The sequence below is a fragment of the Gorilla gorilla genome, chromosome 15 (genome assembly GCF_029281585.2).
Source record: "Gorilla gorilla gorilla isolate KB3781 chromosome 15, NHGRI_mGorGor1-v2.1_pri, whole genome shotgun sequence".
In the NCBI taxonomy this organism is placed as follows: domain Eukaryota; kingdom Metazoa; phylum Chordata; class Mammalia; order Primates; family Hominidae; genus Gorilla; species Gorilla gorilla.
This window is the reverse complement of record NC_073239.2, coordinates 124,191,631-124,212,738: the sequence shown is the minus strand read 5'-3', so window position 1 is coordinate 124,212,738 and position 21,108 is coordinate 124,191,631. Positions and strand designations below refer to the sequence as shown.

General features: G+C 56.4%; 1 long non-coding RNA gene across 1 annotated transcript in view; it reads right to left on the bottom strand.

The window, feature by feature from the left end:
* The window catches only part of LOC129526712 (uncharacterized), a 283,392-nt gene that overhangs the window by 7,604 nt on the left and 254,680 nt on the right, over window positions 1-21,108 (bottom strand). The window contains exon 3 of the long non-coding RNA XR_010130845.1: window positions 2,127-2,673. This is a non-coding gene — a long non-coding RNA (uncharacterized lncRNA). The remainder of the gene's footprint in view (window positions 1-2,126; window positions 2,674-21,108) is intronic.

Sequence of the window (21,108 nt, the reverse complement as noted above, 5' to 3'; positions counted from 1 at the left end):
GTCAAATAATTGCATCAAACTGGAAACCTAGAAAAAATGGGTGATTTCCTAGTAAAAATACACATTAACAAAATGGGCACTGAAATAAGGCAACTATGAATATACCAATTAGCATAGAAAAGCTAAGAAAGGTCCTTAAAGATCTCCCAGTGGAAAAAGGCCCCAGGACCATCTGGGTCCATAGCTTAGTGTAAGCTGACTTAACTAAATGTGATTTTACACTCGTGCATTGCATACATATGATGGTGGTCCCATGAGATAAAAATGGAGCTGAAAAATTCCTTCCTAGCCATCTTGTCATAAGCTCATGGCTCAACAAATTACTTTTTCTCTGTTCTGATACCATGAAAGGAAAATAAATCTCAGGACCCCCAAATCACTAAGCCAAGGGAAAAGTCAAGCTGGGAGCTATGTCAGGCAAACCTGCCCTCATTCTATTCCTAACTAAGATAGCTACAAAGATAAAAAGCTACATACCTCACTCACAATTTGCCCACAAAGAATTTCCTTTTGGACAAAGGACAGACAGCACTCAAAGTCATCCCTCACCTGAGACAGATGCATATCTGATTGCTTCCTCTGCCCTATTATTTATGTAAAAATGCAGATTCATTGAGCCAGACTAAATTGTGTATTCAGTGGAAGGCTGATGAAGGATTCAAAAGAACGCAACCTTTTGTCTCTAACCTACTTCTGACCTGGAAGCACCCCCACTTCCTGCTTCCAGTTGTCCCGCCTTACTGGGCCAAATGACTGTACATCTTACACGTCTCATGTATCCCTAAAATGTACAAAAGCAAGCTCTACCCTGGCCACCTTGGACACACATCGTCAGGACCTCCTGAGGCTGTGTCACGGGCGTGTCCTTAATCTTGGCAAAATAAGCTTTCTAAATTGACTGAGACCTGTCCCAGATATTCTGGGATCACAATCTACAATCACCATGGTGTTATGGTTGACTACAGCATTCAGCACAGAGACATGCTGTACAGGTTCGTAGCCTGGGAGCAATAGGCTATACTATGTAACTTAGGTGTGGAGTGGGCTACACCATCTAAGTTTTATAAGGACACTCTACAGTGTTCACACAAAGATGAAATCACCTAAGGACAGATTTCTCAGAAAGTATAACATCGTTACGAGATGCCTGAGTGTATTTTAAATGGTCAAAGCCTAGGAGAAAAAAAGAAACTTAACTCTTGTTATGGGTTAATAACAAAGCTTAAGAGAGTTAACATATTTCATCTAATCTAAGATGCCAATGATTAAAAGACATTATTTTATGCACCATCACAAATAGGTTGCCAATTAAACCGACTTTCTGAATAACACACAAATGTGAATTTACTTCTATTAATGCCAGGAAAGTAAAATGAAAAATAAATTATGGTTTTGACATGTTAAAGCAAATACGGCAGGTTAGCCTGAGGCCTTCCCTAAGCAAACAGAAACCGAACTTAGAGGCATGTGAACCGACTTAAAAAAATTCACAAACCAACCACAGTCAATGCCAAAAAGCCCAGCAGCCAGTTGGCTGTATGACTAGGGACGCTGAGGGAAGCATCCCCACCACAGGCGGTCGCCTAGCTGGAGCCACTGAGGAGCCTCACTTACGGGCCACCCTAAGAGCTCGAAGCCCCAAGCCGACTTCCGTTCTGGTGCTTCCTGCGTGATTCATGAACCATTCCTTTGCCGAAATAAACTCCGCTTAAATTTATTTTACCTAAAATCCTTTCAACAGACAAAGTCCAGTATTTACACTTAAAATACGGTTGTGAAAACTCACATCTACATCTGGTCTTCAATATTTTTCAAGTACTTTAACACTCTAAGAAAAACGAGCCACTGGAACGCAAATAAAAGCAAGTCGTGGGGTGCGCGTCTCCCTGGGGCTCTCCATGTTGCCCTCAGGGTTTCTCCCTTCTCTGTCCCGGATCCACCCCAAACAAACCCAAATTGGTCAAAAATTTAAAAACGAAACAACTCAGGTATGCTGTAATAATGAATAACAAAGCCACTTAATGATGGGCCACTTTGTAAAATAAAATAAATACAACTTGAGAAAGTGGAGCGCGAGGCAGAGCGGCCGCCTCAGCACTGAGCCGGGACGGAAAGCTTTTCCTCACCTTTCCTCGGGCAGCCTCGGGGACCATGAAGCCACAGCTTCCCCAGTCGTTCCTGAGGAGCTGAGGAGAAGGAGGCTGGGTGGTCCCTGGCCACGGTCCCCAGGTGTTCCTATAGAGCCAGCGACGTCTCCCGAGTGGGTCCTGAGGAGGAGGAGGCTGGGTCCTCTCGGGTGTCCCTGTAGGGATGACGGCGCCTCCTGCGTAGGTCCTGAGGAGGCGGCTCGGCTCCGCCCCCTGGAGCCGCCGGGCTTCTGTGCCGGAACTCGGGCGCCTCTTGAGGTTCTGTGAGGCGGCATCGCGCCCCCTGACGGCCGTCGCAGGCGGTGCAGGATGCTCAGGTGCTCGCGGTTGAGCTGTGGCCTCGCCCCTCCGGTGGATCTCCGAAGTTCACTGTTCTGACAATTACACGCCATGACTTTTGAAAAACCAGCTGAGGCCGGGCGCGGTGGCTCACGCCTGTAATCCCAGCACTTTGGGAGGCCGAGGCGGGCGGATCGCGAGGTCAGGAGATCGAGACCATCCTGGCTAACACGGTGAAACCCCGTCTCTACAAAAAAAAAAAAACAAAAAAAAATTAGCCGGGAGTGGTGGAGGGTGCCTATAGTTCCAGCTACTCGGGAGGCTGAGGCAGGAGAATCGCTTGAACCCGGGAGGGGGAGGTTTCGGGGAGCCTCCCCTAAACAGAAAAGACTGACCCCCAGTCAGTGTTTTATTTTCCCTGATGACCGCAGGCCATGAACTTATGGAACAATAAGGTAATTAGGCTCTTGGACCCAGGGAAGTAGCTCCATGCCACCTGCCCTCATTTGCTGAGCATTTTGGTTTCTCGGATCTGCTACTCAGTTTCCAGTCTCTTCCTCCCTGCCAATGCTGCCAGCGTGCCTCTTCTGCAAGCAGCAACTGCCTTCCACCTTCCATTCTCTACTCTTTAGCCATCATCTGGCTGGACTTTTCAGAATGGACTGCAAAGGAGAATAAACTGGCTGAGTCTGAGGGTGCACTCACGTGCAAAGTTGCAAGCTTTAATGTACCCATCTTGGCAGATTTTGGCTCCTTAGAGTTCTTTCTCATTTGGGGATCTCATGTGCCCTCTGATGAGGTGGGCTCACTGACTGTCTGCGCTGGTGGCATCTGGCAGCACCTTGTCACGTGCACCTAGGTAAGAACCTGGCTGCACCTGATGCTTAGCCAAACGGGGAACCCACAGTTCTGTGTATCAGGTGATGTTTAATCTCTGGAGGTTAATGAACGTGAGGGAGCGATACTGTCTGGGACTCTCCACATATTGCGTCTGAGTCACTGAAGGAAAAGAATGTGGGGTCTGTTTGCTGGGACTGGACACCTCCATAATCACATGCTCCATGAAATGCAGGCAGGAGATCTCGCTTTCTACCTCTGGGATGGGAGTGTGCAGTTTCAGAATGAGACTAGCCCACACAACTGACTCTTTATTTGGGAAAGAGAAATGAAATCAGATGCAGCAATTTAATATCCACTAAGATGATATGTTAATCACAAACACTCTTCTGGTTTTTAGAAATGTGAATGTTATTTACACTAGGTTAAAAAACCTGAATATCCAACAGCATGACACCGACTAAAGAAATACTGGCACACTCTGGAACCTTGCACACCACTTATTGGCATGGGAACAATGGGAACACGCCTATGCAAAGATGTGCATGGAAATTAGAAGAATGCAACACTGTAGAACAGATGTGACTAGGTGCATGATCAAGAGCACACAAGACCAAGCCTGCCTCTGCACACACAAGACCGCGCCTAAGTCTGCACCACGTGACGGGACCATTGTGGAGCAAGCCGGGGAGATTTTGATGTAGGCAACAGAGGCATCACTTAGGGACCAGACCCTAAAACAACCCTAACCCTGGACCCTGACCCTAAAACAACCCTAACCCTGGGCCCTGACTCTAAAACAAACCTAACCCTGGGCCCTGACCCTAAAACAACCGTAACCCAGGGCCCTGACCCTAAAACAACCCTAACGCTGGGCCCCGACCCTAAAACATCCCTACCGCTGTGCCCTGACCCTAAAACAACCCTAACCCTGAGCCCTGGCCCTGACCCTAAAACAACCCTAAACCTGGCCTGGCCCTGACCCTAAAACAACCCTAACCCTGGGCCCTGGCCCTGAGCCTAAAATCCTAACCCTGGGCCCTGGCCCTGACCCTAAAACACCCCTAGCCCTGGGCCCTGGCCCTGACCCTAAAACAACCCTAACCCTGGGCCCTGGCCCTGTGCCGAAAACCCTAACCTTGGGCTCTGGCCCTGAGCCTGAAACCCCAACCCTAGGCCCTGGCCCTGAGCCTAAAACCCTAACCCTGGGCCCTGGCCCTGAGCCTAAAACCCTAACCCTGGGCCCTAACACTAAAACAACCATAACCATGGGCCCTGACCCTAAAACAACTCTAACCCTTGGCCCTGACCCTAAAACAACCCCAACCCTGGGCCCTGACCCTAAAACAACCCTAACCCTGGGCTCTGACCCTAAAACAACCATAACCCTGGGCCCTGGCCCTGACCCTAAAACAACCCTAACCCTCGGCCCTGGCCATGACCCTAAAACAACCCTAACCCTGAGCCCTGGACCTGACCCTAAAACAACCCTAAACCTGGGCCCTGGCCCTGAGCCTAACACCCTATCCCTGGGCCCTGGACCTGAGCCTAAAACCCTAACCCTGGGCCCTGACCCTACAACAACCCTAAACCTGGGCCCTGGCCCTGACCCTAAAACAACCCTAACCCTGGGCCCTGACCCTAAAACAACCCTAACCCTGGGCCCTAACCCTAAAACAACCCTAACCCTGGGCCCTGACCCTAAAACCCTAACCCTGGGCCCTGGCACTGACCATAAAAACCTAACCCTGGGCCCTGGCCCAGAGCCTAAAACCCTAACTCTGGGCCCTGGCCCTGAGTCTAAAACCCTAACCCTGGGCCCTGGCCCTGAGCCTAAAACCCTAACCCTGGGCCCTGGCCCTGACCCTAAAACCCTAACCCTGGGCCCTGGCCCTGACCCTAAAACCCTAACCCTGGGCCCTGGCCCTTACCCTAAAACCCTAACCCTGGGCCCTGACCCTGATCAAAAAACCCCAACTGTGGGCCCTGACCCTAAAACAACCCTAACCCTGGGCCCTGACCCTAAAACAACCCTAACCCTCGGCCGTGACCCTAAAACAACCCTAACCCTGGGCCCTTACCCTAAAAAAACCCTAACTCTGGGCCCTGACCCTAAAACAACCCTAACACTGGGCCCTGACCCTAAAACAACCCTAACCCTGGGCCCTGGCCCTGACCCTAAAACAACCCTAACCCTGGCCTGGCCCTGACCCTAAAATAACCCTAACCCTGGGCGCTGGCCCAGAGCCTAAAACCCTAACCCTGGGCCCTGGACCTGAGCCTAAAACCCTAACCCTGGGCCCTGACCCTAAAACAACCCTAACTTTGGGCCCTGGCCCTGACCCTAAAACAACCCTAACCCTGGGCCCTGGCCCTGAGGCTAAAACCCTAACCCTGGGCCCCGGGCCCTGCCCCTAAAGCCCTAACGCTGGGCCCCGGGCCCTGGTCCTAAAGCCCTAACCCTGGGCCCCGGGCCCTGCCCCTAAAGCCCTAACCCTGGGCTCCGGGCCCTGGCCCTAAAGCCCTAACCCCCAGGGCCCCGGGCCCTGGCCCTGAAGCCCTAACCCTGGGCCCCGGGCCCAGGCCCTGAAGCCCTAACCCTGGGCCCCGGGCCCTGGCCCTAAAGCCCTAACACTGGGCCCCGGGCCCTGGCCCTAAAGCCCTAACCCTGGGCCCCGGGCCCTGGCCCTAAAGCCCTAACCCTGGGCCCCGGGCCCTGGCCCTAAAGCCCTAAACCTGGGCCCCGGGCCCTGGCCCTAAAGCCCTAACCCTGGGCCCCGGGCCCTGGCCCTAAAGCCCTAACCCTGGGCCCCGGGCCCTGGCACTAAAGCCCTAACCCTGGGCCACGGGCCCTGGCCCTAAAGCCCTAACCCTGGGCCCGGGGCCCTGAGCCTAAACCCCTAACCCTGGGCCCTGGCCCTGAGCCTAAAACCCTAACCCTGGGCCCAGGCCCTCAGCCTAAAACCCTAACCCTGGGACCTGGCCCTCAGCCTAAAACCCTAACCCTGGGCCCTGACCCTGAGCTTAAAACCCTAACCCTGGGCACTGACCCTGAGCCTAAAACCCAAACCCTGGGCCCTGCCCCTAAAACAACCCTAACCATGGGCCCTGACCCTAAAACAACCCTAACCCTGGGCCCTGACGCTAAAACAACCCTAACCCTGGGCCTTGACCCTAAAACAACCCTAACCCTGGGCCCTGACCCTAAAACAACCCTAACCCTGGGCCCTGACCATAAAACAACCCTAACCCGGGGCCCTGACCCGAAAACAACCCTAACCCTGGGCCATGACCCTAAAACAACCCTAACCCTGGGCCCTGACCCTAAAACAACCCTAACCCTGGGCTCTGACCCTAAAACAACCATAACCCCGGGCCCTGGCCCTGACCCTAAAACAATCCTAACCCTGGGCCCTAGCCATGACCCTAAAATAACCCTAACCCTGAGCCCTGGACCTGACCCTAAAACAAGCCTAAACCTGGGCCCTGGACCTGAGCCTAAAACCCTATCCCTGGGCCCTGGCCCTGAGCCTAAAACCCTAACCCTGGGCCCTGACCCTAAAACAACCCTAAACCTGGGCCCTGGCCCTGACCCTAAAACAACCCTAACCCTGGGCCCTGACCCTAAAACAACCCTAACCCTAGGCCCTGACCCTAAAACAACCCTAACCCTGGGCCCTGACCCTAAAACAACCCTAAACTTGGGCCCTGACCCTAAAACAACCCTAACCCTGGGCCCTGACCGTAAAACAACCCTAACCCTGGGCCGGGACCCTAAAACAACCCTATCCCTGGGCCCTGACCCTAAAACACCCCTAACCCTGGGCCCTGTCCCTAAAACAACACTAACCCTGGGCCCTGACCCTAAAACAACCCTAACCCTGGGCCCCGACCCTAAAACAACCCTAACTTAGGACCCCGGGCCCTGACCCTAAAACAACCCTAACCCTGGGCCCCGGGCGCTGACCCTAAAGCCCTAACCCTAGGCCCCGGGCCCTGGTCCTAAAGCCCTAATCCTGGACCCCGGGCCCTGGTCCTAAGCCCTAACCCTGGGCCCCGGGCCCTGCCCCCTAAAGCCCTAACCCTGGGCCCCGGGCCCTGGCCCAAAAGCCCTAACCCTGGGCCCCGGGCCCTGGCCCTACAGCCCTAACCCTGGGCCCCGGGCCCTGCCACTAAAGCCCTAACCCTGGGCCCCGGGCCCTGGCCCTGAAGCCCTAACCCTGGGCCCCGGGCCCTGGCCCTAACACCCTAACCCTGGGCCACGGGCCCTGGCCCTAAAGCCCTAACCCTGGGCCCAGGGCCCTAAGCCTAAAACCCTAACCCTGGGCCCTGGCCCTGAGCCTAAAACCCTAACCCTGGGCCCTGGCCCTCAGCCTAAAACCCTAACCCTGGGCCCTGACCCTGAGCTTAAAACCCTAACACTGGGCACTGACCCTGAGCCTAAAACCCTAACCCTGGGCCCTGGCCCTGAGCCTAAAACCTTAACCCAGGACCCTGACCCTGAACCTAAAACCCTAAACTTGGGCTCTGGCCCTGAGCCTGAAACCCCAACCCTGGGCCCTGGACCTGAGCCTGAAACCCTAACCCTGGGCCCTGACCCTAAAACAACCCTAATCCTGGGCCCTGCCCCTAAAACAACCCAAACCATGGGCCCTGACCCTAAAACAACACTAACCCTGGGCACTGACGCTAAAACAACCCTAACCCTGGGCCCTGACCCTAAAACAACCCTAACCCTGGGCCCTGAGCCTAAAACAACCCTAACCCTGGGCCCTGACCATAAAACAACCCTAACCCGGGGCCCTGACCATAAAACAACCCTAACCATGGGCCAAGACCCTAAAACAAACCTCACCCTGGGCCCTGACCCTAAAACAACCCTATCCCTGGGCTCTGACCCTAAAACAACCATAACCCCGGGCCCTGGCCCTGACCCTAAAACAATCCTAACCCTGGGCCCTAGCCATGACCCTAAAACAACCCTAACCCTGAGCCCTGGACCTGACCCTAAAACAAGCCTAAACCTGTGCCCTGGCCCTGAGCCTAAAACCCTATCCCTGGGCCCTGGCCCTGAGCCTAAAACCCTAACCCAGGGCCCTGACCCTAAAACAACCCTAAACCTGGGCCCTGGCCCTGACCCTAAAACAACCCTAACCCTGGGCCCTGACCCTAAAACAACCCTAACCCTGGACCCTGACCCTAAAACAACCCTAACCCTGGGCCCTGACCCTAAAACAACCCTAACCCTGGGCCCTGACCCTAAAACAACCCTAACCCTGGGCCCTGACCGTAAAACAACCCTAACCCTGGGCCGGGACCCTAAAACAACCCTAACCCTGGGCCCTGACCCTAAAACAACCCTAACCCTGGGCCCTGTCCCTAAAACAACCCTAACCCTGGGCCCTGACCCTAAAACAACCCTAACCCTGAGCCCTGACCCTAAAACAACCCTAACCCTGGGCCCTGAACCTGAAACAACCGTAACCCAGGGCCCTCACCCTAAAACAACCCTAACCCTGGGCCCTGACTTTAAAACATCCCTACCCCTAGGCCCTGACCCTAAAACAACCCTAACCCTGGGCCCTGACACTGAGCCTAAAACCCTAACCTTGGGCTCTGGCCCTGAGCCTGAAACCCCAATCCTGGGACCTGGCGCTGAGCCTAAAACCCTAACCCTGGGCCCTGGCCCTGAGCCTAAAACCCAAACCCTGGGCCCTAACCCTAAAAGAACCATAACCCTGGGCCCTGACCCTAAAACAACCCTAACCCTGGGCCCTGACCCTAAAAGAAGCCTAACCCTGGGCCCTGACCCTAAAACAAACCTAACTCTCAGCCCTGACCCTAAAACCACCATAACCCTGGGCCCTAGCCCTGACCCTAAAACAACCCTAACCCTGGGACCTGGCCATGACCCTAAAACAACCCTAACCCTGGGCCCTGGCCCTGACTCTAAAACAACCCTAAACCTGGACCCTGGCCCTGAGCCTAAAACCCGAACCCTGGGCCCTGGACCTGAGCCTAAAACCCTAACCCTGGGCCCTGGCCCTGAGCCTAAAACCCTAACCCTGGGCTCTGGCCCTGAGCCTAAAACCCTAACCATGGGCCCTGGCCCTGACCCTAAAACCCTAATCCTGGGCCCTGGCCCTTACCCTAAAACCCTAACCCTGGGCCCTGGCCCTGATCAAAAAACCCTAACCGTGGGCCCTGACCCTAAAAAAACGCTAACCCTGGGCCCTGACCCTAAAACAACCCTAACCCTGGGCCCTGACGCTAAAACAACCCTAACCCTGGGCCCTTACCCTAAAAAAACCCTAACTCTGGGCCCTGACCCTAAAACAACCCTAACACTGGGCCCTGACCCTAAAAAAACCCTAACCCTGGGCCCTGGCCCTGACCCTAAAACAACCCTAACCCTGGGCCCTGGCCCTGACCCTAAAACAACCCTAACCCTGGGCCCTGGCCCTGAGCCTAAAACCCTAACCCTGGGCCCTGGACCTGAGCCTAAAACCCTAACCCTGGGCCGTGACCCTAAAACAACCCTAACTTTGGGCCCTGGCCCTGACCCTAAAACACCCCTAGCCCTGGGCGCTGCACCTGACCCTAAAACAACCCTAAACCTGGGCCCTGGCCCTGACCCTAAAACAACCCTAACCCTGGGCCCTGGCCCTGAGCCTAAAACCCTAACCCTGGGCCCTAGCCCTGAGCCGAAAACCCTAACCTTGGGCTCTGGCCCTGAGCCTGAAACCCCAACCCTAGGCCATGGCCCTGAGCCTAAAACCCTAACCCTGGGCCCTGGCCCTGAGCCTAAAACCCTAACCCTGGGCCCTAACACTAAAACAACCATAACCATGGGCACTGACCCTAAAACAACCCTAACCCTTGGCCCTGACCCTAAAACAACCCCAATCCTAGGCCCTGACCCTAAAACAACCCTAACCCTGGGCTCTGACCCTAAAACAACCATAACCCCGGGCCCTGACCCTAAAACAACCCTAACCCTGGGCCCTGACACTGAGCCTAAAACCCTAACCTTGGGCTCTGGCCCTGATCCTGAAACCCCAATCCTGGGCCCTGGCCCTGAGCCTAAAACCCTAACCCTGCGCCCTGGCCCTGAGCCTAAAACCCTAACCCTGGGCCCTAACCCTAAAAGAACCATAACCCTGGGCCCTGACCCTAAAACAACCCTAACCCTGGGCCCTGACCCTAAAAGAACCCTAACCCTGGGCCCTGACCCTAAAACAAACCTAACTCTCAGCCCTGACCCTAAAACCACCATAACCCTGGGCCCTAGCCCTGACCCTAAAACAACCCTAACCCTGGGACCTGGCCATGACCCTAAAACAACCCTAACCCTGGGCCCTGGCCCTGACTCTAAAACAACCCTAAACCTGGACCCTGACCCTAAAACAACCCTAACCCTGGGCCCTGACCGTAAAACAACCCTAACCCTGGGCCAGGACCCTAAAACAACCCTAACCCTGGGACCTGACCCTAAAACAACCCTAACCCTGGGCCCTGTCCCTAAAACAACCCTAACCCTGGGCCCTGACCCTAAAACAACCCTAACTCTGGGCCCTGACCCTAAAACAACCCTAACCCTGGGCCCTGAACCTAAAACAACCGTAACCCACGGCCCTGACCCTAAAACAACCCTAACCCTGGGCCCTGACTTTAAAACATCCCTACCCCTGGGCCCTGACCCTAAAACAACCCTAACCCTGGGCCCTGACACTGAGCCTAAAACCCTAACCTTGGGCTCTGGCCCTGAGCCTGAAACCCCAATCCTGGGACCTGGCCCTGAGCCTAAAACCCTAACCCTGGGCCCTGGCCCTGAGCCTAAAACCCTAACCCTGGGCCCTAACCCTAAAAGAACCATAACCCTGGGCCCTGACCCTAAAACAACCCTAACCCTGGGCCCTGACCCTAAAAGAACCCTAACCCTGGGCCCTGACCCTAAAACAAACCTAACTCTCAGCCCTGACCCTAAAACCACCATAACCCTGGGCCCTAGCCCTGACCCTAAAACAACCCTAACCCTGGGACCTGGCCATGACCCTAAAACAACCCTAACCCTGGGCCCTGGCCCTGACTCTAAAACAACCCTAAACCTGGACCCTGGCCCTGAGCCTAAAACCCGAACCCTGGGCCCTGGACCTGAGCCTAAAACCCTAACCCTGGGCCCTGGCCCTGAGCCTAAAACCCTAACCCTGGGCCCTGGCCCTGAGCCTAAAACCCTAACCCTGGGCCCTGGCCCTGACCCTAAAACCCTAATCCTGGGCCCTGGCCCTTACCCTAAAACCCTAACCCTGGGCCCTGGCCCTGATCAAAAAACCCTAACTGTGGGCCCTGACCCTAAAACAACGCTAACCCTGGGCCCTGACCCTAAAACAACCCTAACCCTGGGCCCTGACCCTAAAACAACCCTAACCCTGGGCCCTTACCCTAAAAAAACCCTAACTCTGGGCCCTGACCCTAAAACAACCCTAACACTGGGCCCTGACCCTAAAACAACCCTAACCCTGGGCCCTGGCCCTGACCCTAAAACAACCCTAACCCTGGGCCCTGGCCCTGACCCTAAAACAACCCTAACCCTGGGCCCTGGCCCTGAGCCTAAAACCCTAACCCTGGGCCCTGGACCTGAGCCTAAAACCCTAACCCTGGGCCGTGACCCTAAAACAACCCTAACTTTGGGCCCTGGCCCTGACCCTAAAACACCCCTAGCCCTGGGCGCTGCCCCTGACCCTAAAACAACCCTAACCCTGGGCCCTGGCCCTGACCCTAAAACAACCCTAACCCTGGGCCCTGGCCCTGAGCCTAAAACCCTAACCCTGGGCCCTAGCCCTGAGCCGAAAACCCTAACCTTGGGCTCTGGCCCTGAGCCTGAAACCCCAACCCTACGCCCTGGCCCTGAGCCTAAAACCCTAACCCTGGGCCCTGGCCCTGAGCCTAAAACCCTAACCCTGGGCCCTAACACTAAAACAACCATAACCATGGGCCCTGACCCTAAAACAACCCTAACCCTTGGCCCTGACCCTAAAACAACCCCAACCCTGGGCCCTGACCCTAAAACAACCCTAACCCTGGGCTCTGACCCTAAAACAACCATAACCCCGGGCCCTGGCCCTGACCCTAAAACAATCCTAACCCTGGGCCCTAGCCATGACCCTAAAACAACACTAACCCTGAGCCCTGGACCTGACCCTAAAACAAGCCTAAACCTGGGCCCTGGCCCTGAGCCTAAAACCCTATCCCTGGGCCCTGGACCTGAGCCTAAAACCCTAACCCTGGGCCCTGACCCTAAAACAACCCTAAACCTGGGCCCTGGCCCTGACCCTAAAACAACCCTAACCCTGGGCCCTGACCCTAAAACAACCCTAACCCTGGACCCTGACCCTAAAACAACCCTAACCCTGGGCCCTGACCCTAAAACAACCCTAACCCTGGGCCCTGACCCTAAAACAACCCTAACCCTGGGCCCTGACCGTAAAACAACCCTAACCCTCGGCCGGGACCCTAAAACAAACCTAACCCTGGGCCCTGACCCTAAAACAACCCTAACCCTGGGCCCTGACCCTAAAACAACCCTAACCCTGGGCCCTGACCCTAAAACAACCCTAACCCTGGGCCCTGACCCTAAAACAACCCTAACCCTGGGCCCTGACCCTAAAACAACCCTAACCCTGGGCCCTGACCCTAAAACAACCCTAACCCTGGGCCCTGAACCTAAAACAACCCTAACCCTGGGCCCTGACCCTAAAACAACCCTAACCCTGGGCCCTGACCCTAAAACAACCCTAACCCTGGGCCCTGAACCTAAAACAACCGTAACCCAGGGCCCTGACCCTAAAACAACCCTAACCCTGGGCCCTGACTTTAAAACATCCCTACCCCTGGGCCCTGACCCTAAAACAACCCTAACCCTGGGCCCTGACACTGAGCCTAAAACCCTAACCTTGGGCTCTGGCCCTGAGCCTGAAACCACAATCCTGGGCCCTGGCCCTGAGCCTAAAACCCTAACCCTGGGCCCTGGCCCTGAGCCTAAAACCCTAACCCTGGGCCCTAACCCTAAAAGAACCATAACCCTGGGCCCTGACCCTAAAACAACCCTAACCCTGGGCCCTGACCCTAAAAGAACCCTAACCCTGGGCCCTGACCCTAAAACAAACCTAACTCTCAGCCCTGACCCTAAAACCACCATAACCCTGGGCCCTAGCCCTGACCCTAAAACAACCCTAACCCTGGGACCTGGCCATGACCCTAAAACAACCCTAACCCTGGGCCCCGGCCCTGACTCTAAAACAACCCTAAACCTGGGCCCTGGCCCTAAAACAACCCTAACCCTGGGCGCTGACCCTAAAACAACCCTAACCCTGGGCCCTGACCCTAAAACAACCCTAACCCTGGACACTGACCCTAAAACAACCCTAACCCTGGGCCCTGACCCTAAAACAACCCTAACTCTCGGCCCTGACCCTAAAACAACCCTAACCCGGGGCCCTGACCCTAAAACAACACTAACCCTGGGCCCTAATCCTAAAACCCTAACCCTGGGCCCTGGCCCTGAGCCTAAAACCCTATCTCTGGTCCCTGGCCCTGAGCCTAAAACCCTAACCCTGCGCCCTGGCCCTGAGCCTAAAACCTTAACCCTGGGCCCTGGCCCTGAGCCTAAAACCCTAACCCTGGGCCCTGGCCCTGAGCCGAAAACCCTAACCTTGGGCTCGGGCCCTAAGCCTGAAACCCCAACACTGGGCCCTGGCCCTGAGCCTAACACCCTAACCCTGGGCCCTGGCCCTGAGCCTGAAACCCTAACCCTGGGCCCTAAACCTAAGAGAACCATAACCCTAGGCCCTGACCCTAAAACAACCCTAACCCTGGGCCCTGACCCTAAAACAACCCTAACCCTGGGCCCTGACCCGAAAACAACCCTAACCCTGGGCCCTGACCCTAAAACAACCATAACCCTGGGCCCTGGCCCTGACCCTAAAACAACCCTAACCCTGGGACCTGGCCATGACCCTAAAACAACCATAACCCTGGGCCCTGGCCCTGACCCTAAAACAACCCTAAACCTGGGCCCTGGCCCTGAGCCTAAAACCATAACCCTGGGCCCTGGACCTGAGCCTAAAACCCTAACCATGGGCCCTGAACCTAAAACAACCCTAACTTTGGGCACTGGCCCTGACCCTAAAACCCTAACCCTGGGCCCTGACCCTAAAACCCTAACCCTGGGCCCTGACCCTAAATCCCTAACACTGGGCCCTGACCCTAAAAAAACCCTAACTCTGGGCCCTGACCCTAAAACAACCCTAACCCTGGGCCCTGGCCCTGCCCTAAAACAACCCTAACCCTGGGCCCTGGCCCTGAGCCTAAAACCCTAACCCTGGGCCCTGGACCTGAGCCTAAAACCCTAACCGTGGGCCCTGACCCTAAAACAACCCTAACTTTGGGCCCTGGCCCTGACCCTAAAACACCCCTAGCCCTGGGCCCTGGCCCTGACCCTAAAACAACCCTAACCCTGGGCCCTGGCCCTCACCCTAAAACAACCCTAACCCTGGGCCCTGGCCCTGAGCCTAAAACCCTAACCCTGGGCCTTGGCACTGAGCCGAAAACCCTAACCTTGGGCTCTGGCCCTGAGCCTGAAACCCCAACCCTAGGCCCTGGCCCTGAGCCTAAAACACTAACCCTGGGCCCTGGCCCTGAGCCTGAAACCCTAACCCTGGGCCCTAACCCTAAAAGAACCATAACCCTGGGCCCTGACCCTAAAACAACCCTAACCCTGGGCCCTGACCCTAAAAGAAGCCTAACCCTGGGCCCTGACCCTAAAACAAACCTAACTCTCAGCCGTGACCCTAAAACCACCATAACCCTGGGCCCTAGCCCTGACCCTAAAACACCCCTAGCCCTGGGCGCTGCCCCTGACCCTAAAACAACCCTAACCCTGGGCCCTGGCCCTGACCCTAAAACAACCCTAACCCTGGGCCCTGGCCCTGAGCCTAAAACCCTAACCCTGGGCCCTAGCCCTGAGCCGAAAACCCTAACCTTGGGCTCTGGCCCTGAGCCTGAAACCCCAACCCTAGGCCATGGCCCTGAGCCTAAAACCCTAACCCTGGGCCCTGGCCCTGAGCCTAAAACCCTAACCCTGGGCCCTGACCCTAAAACAACCCTAACCCTGGGCCCTGACCCTAAAACAACCCTAACCCTGGGCCCTGAACCTAAAACAACCCTAACCCTGGGCCCTGACCCTAAAACAACCCTAACCCTGGGCCATGACCCTAAAACAACCCTAACCCTGGGCCCTGACCCTAAAACAACCGTAACCCTGGGCTCTGACCCTAAAACAACCATAACCCCGGGCCCTGGCCCTGACCCTAAAACAATCCTAACCCTGGGCCCTAGCCATGACCCTAAAATAACCCTAACCCTGAGCCCTGGACCTGACCCTAAAACAAGCCTAAACCTGGGCCCTGGACCTGAGCCTAAAACCCTATCCCTGGGCCCTGGCCCTGAGCCTAAAACCCTAACCCTGGGCCCTGACCCTAAAACAACCCTAAACCTGGGCCCTGGCCCTGACCCTAAAACAACCCTAACCCTGGGCCCTGACCCTAAAACAACCCTAACCCTAGGCCCTGACCCTAAAACAACCCTAACCCTGGGCCCTGACCCTAAAACAACCCTAACCTTGGGCCCTGACCCTAAAACAACCCTAACCCTGGGCCCTGACCGTAAAACAACCCTAACCCTGGGCCGGGACCCTAAAACAACCCTATCCCTGGGCCCTGACCCTAAAACACCCCTAACCCTGGGCCCTGTCCCTAAAACAACACTAACCCTGGGCCCTGACCCTAAAACAACCCTAACCCTGGGCCCCGACCCTAAAACAACCCTAACTTAGGACCCCGGGCCCTGACCCTAAAACAACCCTAACCCTGGGCCCCGGGCGCTGACCCTAAAGCCCTAACCCTAGGCCCCGGGCCCTGGTCCTAAAGCCCTAATCCTGGACCCCGGGCCCTGGTCCTAAGCCCTAACCCTGGGCCCCGGGCCCTGCCCCCTAAAGCCCTAACCCTGGGCCCCGGGCCCTGGCCCAAAAGCCCTAACCCTGGGCCCCGGGCCCTGGCCCTACAGCCCTAACCCTGGGCCCCGGGCCCTGCCACTAAAGCCCTAACCCTGGGCCCCGGGCCCTGGCCCTGAAGCCCTAACCCTGGGCCCCGGGCCCTGGCCCTAACACCCTAACCCTGGGCCACAGGCCCTGGCCCTAAAGCCCTAACCCTGGGCCCAGGGCCCTAAGCCTAAAACCCTAACCCTGGGCCCTGGCCCTGAGCCTAAAACCCTAACCCTGGGCCCTGGCCCTCAGCCTAAAACCCTAACCCTGGGCCCTGACCCTGAGCTTAAAACCCTAACACTGGGCACTGACCCTGAGCCTAAAACCCTAACCCTGGGCCCTGGCCCTGAGCCTAAAACCTTAACCCAGGACCCTGACCCTGAACCTAAAACCCTAAACTTGGGCTCTGGCCCTGAGCCTGAAACCCCAACCCTGGGCCCTGGACCTGAGCCTGAAACCCTAACCCTGAGCCCTGACCCTAAAACAACCCTAATCCTGGGCCCTGCCCCTAAAACAACCCAAACCATGGGCCCTGACCCTAAAACAACACTAACCCTGGGCACTGACGCTAAAACAACCCTAACCCTGGGCCCTGACCCTAAAACAACCCTAACCCTGGGCCCTGAGCCTAAAACAACCCTAACCCTGGGCCCTGACCATAAAACAACCCTAACCCGGGGCCCTGACCATAAAACAACCCTAACCATGGGCCAAGACCCTAAAACAAACCTCACCCTGGGCCCTGACCCTAAAACAACCCTATCCCTGGGCTCTGACCATAAAACAACCATAACCCCGGGCCCTGGCCCTGACCCTAAAACAATCCTAACCCTGGGCCCTAGCCATGACCCTAAAACAACCCTAACCCTGAGCCCTGGACCTGACCCTAAAACAAGCCTAAACCTGTGCCCTGGCCCTGAGCCTAAAACCCTATCCCTAGGCCCTGGCCCTGAGCCTAAAACCCTAACCCAGGGCCCTGACCCTAAAACAACCCTAAACCTGGGCCCTGGCCCTGACCCTAAAACAACCCTAACCCTGGGCCCTGACCCTAAAACAACCCTAACCCTGGACCCTGACCCTAAAACAACCCTAACCCTGGGCCCTGACCCTAAAACAACCCTAACCCTGGGCCCTGACCCTAAAACAACCCTAACCCTGGGCCCTGACCGTAAAACAACCCTAACCCTGGGCCGGGACCCTAAAACAACCCTAACCCTGGGCCCTGACCCTAAAACAACCCTAACCCTGGGCCCTGTCCCTAAAACAACCCTAACCCTGGGCCCTGACCCTAAAACAACCCTAACCCTGAGCCCTGACCCTAAAACAACCCTAACCCTGGGCCCTGAACCTGAAACAACCGTAACCCAGGGCCCTCACCCTAAAACAACCCTAACCCTGGGCCCTGACTTTAAAACATCCCTACCCCTGGGCCCTGACCCTAAAACAACCCTAACCCTGGGCCCTGACACTGAGCCTAAAACCCTAACCTTGGGCTCTGGCCCTGAGCCTGAAACCCCAATCCTGGGACCTGGCGCTGAGCCTAAAACCCTAACCCTGGGCCCTGGCCCTGAGCCTAAAACCCAAACCCTGGGCCCTAACCCTAAAAGAACCATAACCCTGGGCCCTGACCCTAAAACAACCCTAACCCTGGGCCCTGACCCTAAAAGAACCCTAACCCTGGGCCCTGACCCTAAAACAAACCTAACTCTCAGCCCTGACCCTAAAACCACCATAACCCTGGGCCCTAGCCCTGACCCTAAAACAACCCTAACCCTGGGACCTGGCCATGACCCTAAAACAACCCTAACCCTGGGCCCTGGCCCTGACTCTAAAACAACCCTAAACCTGGACCCTGGCCCTGAGCCTAAAACCCGAACCCTGGGCCCTGGACCTGAGCCTAAAACCCTAACCCTGGGCCCTGGCCCTGAGCCTAAAACCCTAACCCTGGGCTCTGGCCCTGAGCCTAAAACCCTAACCCTGGGCCCTGGCCCTGACCCTAAAACCCTAATCCTGGGCCCTGGCCCTTACCCTAAAACCCTAACCCTGGGCCCTGGCCCTGATCAAAAAACCCTAACCGTGGGCCCTGACCCTAAAACAACGCTAACCCTGGGCCCTGACCCTAAAACAACCCTAACCCTGGGCCCTGACGCTAAAACAACCCTAACCCTGGGCCCTTACCCTAAAAAAACCCTAACTCTGGGCCCTGACCCTAAAACAGCCCTAACACTGGGCCCTGACCCTAAAAAAACCCTAACCCTGGGCCCTGGCCCTGACCCTAAAACAACCCTAACCCTGGGCCCTGGCCCTGACCCTAAAACAACCCTAACCCTGGGCCCTGGCCCTGAGCCTAAAACCCTAACCCTGGGCCCTGGACCTGAGCCTAAAACCCTAACCCTGGGCCGTGACCCTAAAACAACCCTAACTTTGGGCCCTGGCCCTGACCCTAAAACACCCCTAGCCCTGGGCGCTGCCCCTGACCCTAAAACAACCCTAACCCTGGGCCCTGGCCCTGACCCTAAAACAACCCTAACCCTGGGCCCTGGCCCTGAGCCTAAAACCCTAACCCTGGGCCCTAGCCCTGAGCCGAAAACCCTAACCTTGGGCTCTGGCCCTGAGCCTGAAACCCCAACCCTAGGCCATGGCCCTGAGCCTAAAACCCTAACCCTGGGCCCTGGCCCTGAGCCTAAAACCCTAACCCTGGGCCCTAACACTAAAACAACCATAACCATGGGCACTGACCCTAAAACAACCCTAACCCTTGGCCCTGACCCTAAAACAACCCCAACCCTGGGCCCTGACCCTAAAACAACCCTAACCCTGGGCTCTGACCCTAAAACAACCATAACCCCGGGCCCTGACCCTAAAACAACCCTAACCCTGGGCCCTGACACTGAGCCTAAAACCCTAACCTTGGGCTCTGGCCCTGATCCTGAAACCCCAATCCTGGGCCCTGGCCCTGAGCCTAAAACCCTAACCCTGCGCCCTGGCCCTGAGCCTAAAACCCTAACCCTGGGCCCTAACCCTAAAAGAACCATAACCCTGGGCCCTGACCCTAAAACAACCCTAACCCTGGGCCCTGACCCTAAAAGAACCCTAACCCTGGGCCCTGACCCTAAAACAAACCTAACTCTCAGCCCTGACCCTAAAACCACCATAACCCTGGGCCCTAGCCCTGACCCTAAAACAACCCTAACCCTGGGACCTGGCCATGACCCTAAAACAACCCTAACCCTGGGCCCTGGCCCTGACTCTAAAACAACCCTAAACCTGGACCCTGACCCTAAAACAACCCTAACCCTGGGCCCTGACCGTAAAACAACCCTAACCCTGGGCCAGGACCCTAAAACAACCCTAACCCTGGGCCCTGACCCTAAAACAACCCTAACCCTGGGCCCTGTCCCTAAAACAACCCTAACCCTGGGCCCTGACCCTAAAACAACCCTAACTCTGGGCCCTGACCCTAAAACAACCCTAACCCTGGGCCCTGAACCTAAAACAACCGTAACCCACGGCCCTGACCCTAAAACAACCCTAACCCTGGGCCCTGACTTTAAAACATCCCTACCCCTGGGCCCTGACCCTAAAACAACCCTAACCCTGGGCCCTGACACTGAGCCTAAAACCCTAACCTTGGGCTCTGGCCCTGAGCCTGAAACCCCAATCCTGGGACCTGGCCCTGAGCCTAAAACCCTAACCCTGGGCCCTGGCCCTGAGCCTAAAACCCTAACCCTGGGCCCTAACCCTAAAAGAACCATAACCCTGGGCCCTGACCCTAAAACAACCCTAACCCTGGGCCCTGACCCTAAAAGAAGCCTAACCCTGGGCCCTGACCCTAAAACAAACCTAACTCTCAGCCCTGACCCTAAAACCACCATAACCCTGGGCCCTAGCCCTGACCCTAAAACAACCCTAACCCTGGGACCTGGCCATGACCCTAAAACAACCCTAACCCTGGGCCCTGGCCCTGACTCTAAAACAACCCTAAACCTGGACCCTGGCCCTGAGCCTAAAACCCGAACCCTGGGCCCTGGACCTGAGCCTAAAACCCTAACCCTGGGCCCTGGCCCTGAGCCTAAAACCCTAACCCTGGGCCCTGGCCCTGAGCCTAAAACCCTAACCCTGGGCCCTGGCCCTGACCCTAAAACCCTAATCCTGGGCCCTGGCCCTTACCCTAAAACCCTAACCCTGGGCCCTGGCCCTGATCAAAAAACCCTAACTGTGGGCCCTGACCCTAAAACAACGCTAACCCTGGGCCCTGACCCTAAAACAACCCTAACCCTGGGCCCTGACCCTAAAACAACCCTAACCCTGGGCCCTTACCCTAAAAAAACCCTAACTCTGGGCCCTGACCCTAAAACAACCCTAACACTGGGCCCTGACCCTAAAACAACCCTAACCCTGGGCCCTGGCCCTGACCCTAAAACAACCCTAACCCTGGGCCCTGGCCCTGACCCTAAAACAACCCTAACCCTGGGCCCTGGCCCTGAGCCTAAAACCCTAACCCTGGGCCCTGGACCTGAGCCTAAAACCCTAACCCTGGGCCGTGACCCTAAAACAACCCTAACTTTGGGCCCTGGCCCTGACCCTAAAACACCCCTAGCCCTGGGCGCTGCCCCTGACCCTAAAACAACCCTAACCCTGGGCCCTGGCCCTGACCCTAAAACAACCCTAACCCTGGGCCCTGGCCCTGAGCCTAAAACCCTAACCCTGGGCCCTAGCCCTGAGCCGAAAACCCTAACCTTGGGC